The sequence below is a fragment of the Diachasma alloeum genome, unplaced genomic scaffold, assembly GCF_001412515.2.
Source record: "Diachasma alloeum isolate Michigan unplaced genomic scaffold, Dall2.0 Dall_scaffold_00401, whole genome shotgun sequence".
Lineage (NCBI taxonomy): Eukaryota > Metazoa > Arthropoda > Insecta > Hymenoptera > Braconidae > Diachasma > Diachasma alloeum.
In genome coordinates, this window is record NW_021680540.1 from 27,284 (window position 1) to 33,382 (window position 6,099).

The window sequence follows — 6,099 nt, forward strand, 5'->3', positions numbered from 1 at the left end:
TAAAAACTTTTGGCTGCAATTTTCGGTAAATTTCCTGGAAATTTCTATAGAGTGACGGTTTCCCTGGAATTTCAAAATATTCTCTCGTTAAAAATTGACAATTTATTGGAGAATCAATAAGAACTTTGAATTTCAGTTTAATTGTTCCATGAGAATTGATCGAAATCCGGGACATTCAGACAAATATATTGCTAAACTTTCAATTGATTGAGAATTAATCATAATTTGATACTGAATATTCATATTTTAATTGAACACTCGAATAAGTTGGAAAACTCTCGTGTTCTTGCTGCTCGGTACATTAAAATTTCATTGAATTTTCAGAACAATTTGAAATTTCTTGATTTTTCCCCCTTTAATCGAATTTAATGTCGCACTTCTGAGAATTATTTACTACTAAACTATCTGTTTTCTTCAACAGCATAGATATTATAACAGATGGACTATGGATGCAAGACGATTTCAGCATCTCCGTTAGACCTAATTTACCTCAATTTTCCAAGAGAAACTGGTGTCACCCAGGCAAAATTAAAAAAGCACATCTTTTAGTAACGCTGATTAAATAGTGTTTAACTGAATCAGTCAACAAATTGTAAATCATTACTATGTTAAGAGACACATACCACTGATGCCAAAAGGTCGATATCAAATGGGAGGGGCGAAGGGAGTGATCATAAGGGTGAGATGGAAGAAGCGCATGGGAAGATTATAAAAATGAACGGCAAGAGACGAGTGAATTGATGACAAGGGTCAAGTGGACGCAACGAGTGGTTTTACTCCACAAGTGGAATGGAGAGATCGCAAGGGTGACATGGGAGGGACGAGTAGGAAGAGACAAGGTTCAAACGGCAGAACGAGTCCACAATGTGAACTATTGCTGAGAATCATCAAATAATGATGATATAAATAAGATGTAAATAAAATTTTCTGAAATATTGTCCAAGATTAACCTAAAGTTCATCTAAATTACAATTTCTATTAAATTTATTTTATAACTCGTTCTTCAGTATTTCTATGACAGAATCATGAATTTAAGAAATTGGGTTTTAATTCTTGAATTCTATCAAAATTTCCAGAAGCTCCTTGAATTCCCTCGAAATTCCCAGAAACTTCCTGCTTTCCCTCGGAAATTCTAGAAAGTCCTTGAATTCTCTCGAAATTTTTATACACTACCTGAATTTTCTAGAAATTATTTAGAATTGTCCAGAAATTTTCATTTTGCTCGCTGAAGAATGTGAAAATCTTGAATGTTCTAAAATTTCCTCGAAGATCCAAGGCTTTGATCGAATTTTTTGGAAAAACTTGGAATTTTTCAGAACACAGCTGAATGTTTCCCAATTTTTCAAAAAACACCGAAATTTTTTAGAAGAACCCGAATTTTTCTAAGAACCCGAGGACTTTGCAGGAAATGCTAAAAATTGCAAGAAAATGTGTCATAACAGACATGGAAATAATTTGTTTCATAATAACTACCGTTGAACATTCTCAAGTTTCCCCGAAAGATCTAGAAATTTCATACATCGTTAGGGAAACTGAGTTTTTTTCATCTCTGAAGAGCATTCCATCCTTTTCTACAAAATTCGAGAAACTTCCAAAACGGTGTTGAAATTTCTAGAACTTTCTACGTTTCACCCCCTCAGGGGTTGATTTTCACAAAAAGAAAAAACATATTTCGATTAATTTCAAAAGAGGAATCTACACACGAAGTTTCAAGTCTCTAACTTGAGCGGTTTTCGAAATCGCCTAAAAATATTTTTCACCCATTTTTCACCCCCGTAGAAAAAAAAATTCATTCCTTTAGGATGAATTTCCAAAAACCCTTTCTTAGTGGGTACTTATGTCACTAAGGTAAAAGCTCATGGTCGTAGCTCTAGTAGTTTTGGCTATGCGTTGATACCTAAGTCCCGTGAAAACGGACTTCTGTTTTACATATAAGATGAAGAAATGCATGACATGATAATACAATGATAATAAAAATGATAATAGAATGATAATAAATGATGATAGAAATGATAATAGAATGATAATAAATGATAATAGAAATGATAATAAAAATTGATATTTCCAACATTAATTTCAAGCGTCAAACCGTCGGCAATATTTTGTTTCGCTAGCTTCCCAATACGGAAACAATTATCCTCAGTTTTCTCCCCTTCGACTAGAATACTCAATGACGCTGAAGCAACTTAACTAAAAAACTTTTTACAACAGAAATGAAAAAAATTGTTCTATAAGAGTTTTTTCCATGCAATGTTTTGGCACTACCTGTCTCCCTCCTAGCGTGATATGGAACTGACAGTTCTCATACTTGATATAACACCGTATGTGTAACTCTGTAGGCGAAACAAATGACCAACTGGTACCTGGTATTCTCGTGCTTACTGGAAACGAATTCACGCCGTCTCTATAGTGGCATCATCCATTCTTACCGTTGAGCTCGTAACTCATTTGTTATTCTTCTTAGCGTGAAAACGGTAACTCTACAACTGCACCTTTTACAAGCCTACCGATGAACAACCCTATCAAATACAAGTCTACCTGTACAACTGCACCTTTTACATGCCTACCAAGCGACATCCCAAGCCAAACGATTTGAATTTTTACAATTCTACCGAGAGGACATCATTACCCGCTAGTTTTAGAAATTTACGGCCCCACCGAGGAACAAATCTATCAGAGAGCGAGTCGATCTGGTCATGACTCATTCCTGTACAACTGCACCTTTTGACGAACCAACACATATATAACCGCCACCGCACAGATCTACCGCGTTACAGACATACCGACTTAAACATGTATAACTGCAACTTGCAACATGACTATCCATGAATTTTACATTCGTGACGTCACTACCCATACATAATCCCACCGACCGTCATCACTACCTATTTTTATCCCCACCGGAAATACACCCCTACCGATATGAGTGTAGCAATATACATTTTTTTTTCCTATCCATATCGATAGGACTGTATTTCCGGTAGGGATGTATTCCCGGTGGGGATAAGAATTAGTAGTGATGACTGCCGGTGGGGTTATGTATGGATAGTAATGTCACGAATGCAAACTTCATGGGCAGGCTTATCACAAGATGCAGCTGTACAGGTAGACTTATATTGGATAGAGTTATTCGTCGGCAGACCTGTAAAAGGTGTAATTGTGCAGTTGCCTTGCGACGAAGATATATATGTCTGTTCGAATAATGACGGTATTTTTTCAAATAAATAGAATATGAAATACTGAAAAAATATCCCATACCAGAACATAATATAATTTCAGAAAAAGTATATTTAAAAAAATATTAGACTATAGAATATTCACTCATTTCGGGGATAATTGCATGAATAATAGCGATTTTCGGTTATTTTCAATAATTGTACCACTGAAAAAAATAATAACCAGCGAACTACGGCGAACGACAAACTTTAATTGGCGCCAAAACTTTTTTCATTTTATTGACAATTTTTGGTGAAAATTTCCAAATTAAAAAAAAATAGCTTTTCTAGTAATTAACGATTGAAAAAAAAACGTTTTCTCGTATTAACCCCGTCAAACTAAAGATAAAGTTATGTATGATGTCTCATTTTGAAGGGTTTTTCATGTTCTTTGAGTGTGCCAAGGGGCGATTTGATAGCTGGAAACCCCGCAGAAATATTGAGGCCAATTAAAAAGAATTTTTTTTTGACAAAAACTAGCCATTTGTTAAAAATTATAATTCCCTCAATTATCAATACTTTTCAATTTTTTTTTCTTCAAAATTTTTGTCTAATCGTCATCTCTAAATATCTCTATAAATACCAGGCTGGAGGCTTTCGGGCGATGGTCAGTTGCAAACCCCTTGCAGCTAATCACGTTAAAAAAATATTTTTTTTTTATAATAAAACAGTTTATTTTCAATCTTTGTAATCGTTTTTATTCTATTGAGATGTTTTCTTTAGGAATTCGCCTAAACTTTTCATGCTGTTTTGCATAATGTTTTATCAAAGGAGAGAGAAAATAGAGTGAGAACAAAATGACGAAATTTATTGCCAGGAATTTCTATAGAACATGTCGGTAGAATAAGTTGCATAGAAAGATCAATTTTTATTGACGTTTCCTATAAGATAGTTTTCATTATTAAGCCTTTTCTACCATTAAAAAATCGCAGGAAATGTGCGAAATTGTCTTGCGGGTTCGGTCGATTTTCCTATTAAATTTTTCGTGGGAGCAATATGAGTCGAGGATGAGCTGAACACATTCTTCCTAAAGGTTTTGTCGTGACCTTGCAGACATTCAAGACACCTGAAAAAAATGGTGAAGGGCAAGAATGGAATGATTTAATTAAGAGTTCGTTCATATCGTCATATATTTCACAGATTTAGCACCCTGTTGGTACTAGAGATGTTAAAAGGACCGTCATGTTCCCGTAAACGGTCAAGTTTGACGTAAATGACCGGTTTTCAACCGTGTTCTGACCCTGGCCGGATTTTGTATGTAAAATGACCGTCACAGTTGAACTACGTCAGAGACGAGTCAAAATGACCAAAAATTGTGTCTACAGTTGTAAATTCACTGGCATTTTTATTTCGGTCATTTTTTGACATTTTTCAAGGGTTCCATCGGAAAAAATTTTAATAGCATTGAATTATTATCATTTAAGGTAAATGTTCATTAACAATAAACTCAAATATCAAAGCAATGCTGTTAATAATACATTTATCATAAATTCAGCCAATCAATGACTGAGAATTAAGTGTATTTATTCATATATCTCATTTAGTGTACCGATACAACTTACGAAATGAATAAAATAGACATGGAAGAAAATGTTTCAATGCTGCGAACACGAGTTGTTGAGCTGACCGGTGGTGGACGAACTAACTGCAAAAACCGGAGTTAGTCGAGATTGGGACGTAAAAGCTTACGCCACGAATCTGACTAATCAGACTCTAGTGGAAATTTCATTGCGCAGAAACGTAAGTTGGCGTAAGTTGGCGCGCGACATTGCCTTTCGCAGCGATGTACCTCAGAAAGGTACGCAGCAGGGTCGTTGAGACAGGGCTGCGCGGGGTTTATGCGGGATGGGCTTATCTGTGTCCGCCCTAACCTCAAGTCCCGTCAATTAAGAATTCACATTCTTCAGAAAATGCGTATTAATTCCAATCAATTATTGAAGGATTAACGATTTGTTAGTGAATCATAATCTCTCGCAACTAATTGATAATTATTATTATCGATAAAATGAAATAGTATATTGTGCCCCTAGGGAGTAAAAGTATTTTCTGACGAATGTGGTTATAACCCTCGCCTTCGGCTCGGGTTATAACGTCACATTCGTCAGAAAATACTTTTACTGCCGTGTGGCACACGATATTTTATGCCTCGAGGACTGAAAACCGCGATTTAACCGAGCGAAGGGAGGTTAGAATCGCGGTTTTCCGTCCCTAGAGGCATAAAAAAATGAGAGCGCACCGCGTCAGTGTCGCCTAGGGTTCCAGCAGCGACCTAGCCGCGCAGTACGGCACACTGATAGAACGGATTAGTTTTTTGTTAACGAATGGATTTTGGTTGGAGGTTAGGGTCTATTCGGTCCTACCAAATGTCCATTCGTTAATAGTTAACGAATCTCGTTTGGAATAAATGAATCGTTCTATCAGTGTAATGCACTCCGTGCGTGAATGTCGCTCCAACAGACAATGTGGCACAGCCTCACAATTTTTACTAGGGGATAGTCAGAAATAAGCCTAGCGATAATACATGGAGAGAAAAATATATGACAATCCCGTGCAAGGCCCTTCAAAAATTAGCGTGCTACACTAGCAGCGGAACTAAATAGGGATCATCAAAAAATTTAGATGGTCCATCCAAAAATTGGCATGTAGCACGCTAATCTTCGAATATCTTACGGTACTTTTACGTGCGATTTCCTTAAAAATTCGGGTGCACACTAATTTTTACTAGAATTTTATCTCCGTGAACTAGTGACTCAATCTAGTGATGACAGAGACCCAAGACCAATGGCCCCGTTCTCAACTAGTACTCGAAAATTGAGGGTCACCTATATAGATGGAAATTGACGGTCAAAATTTATGCGGTCATTTCCTGCTTACAGCCAATCGT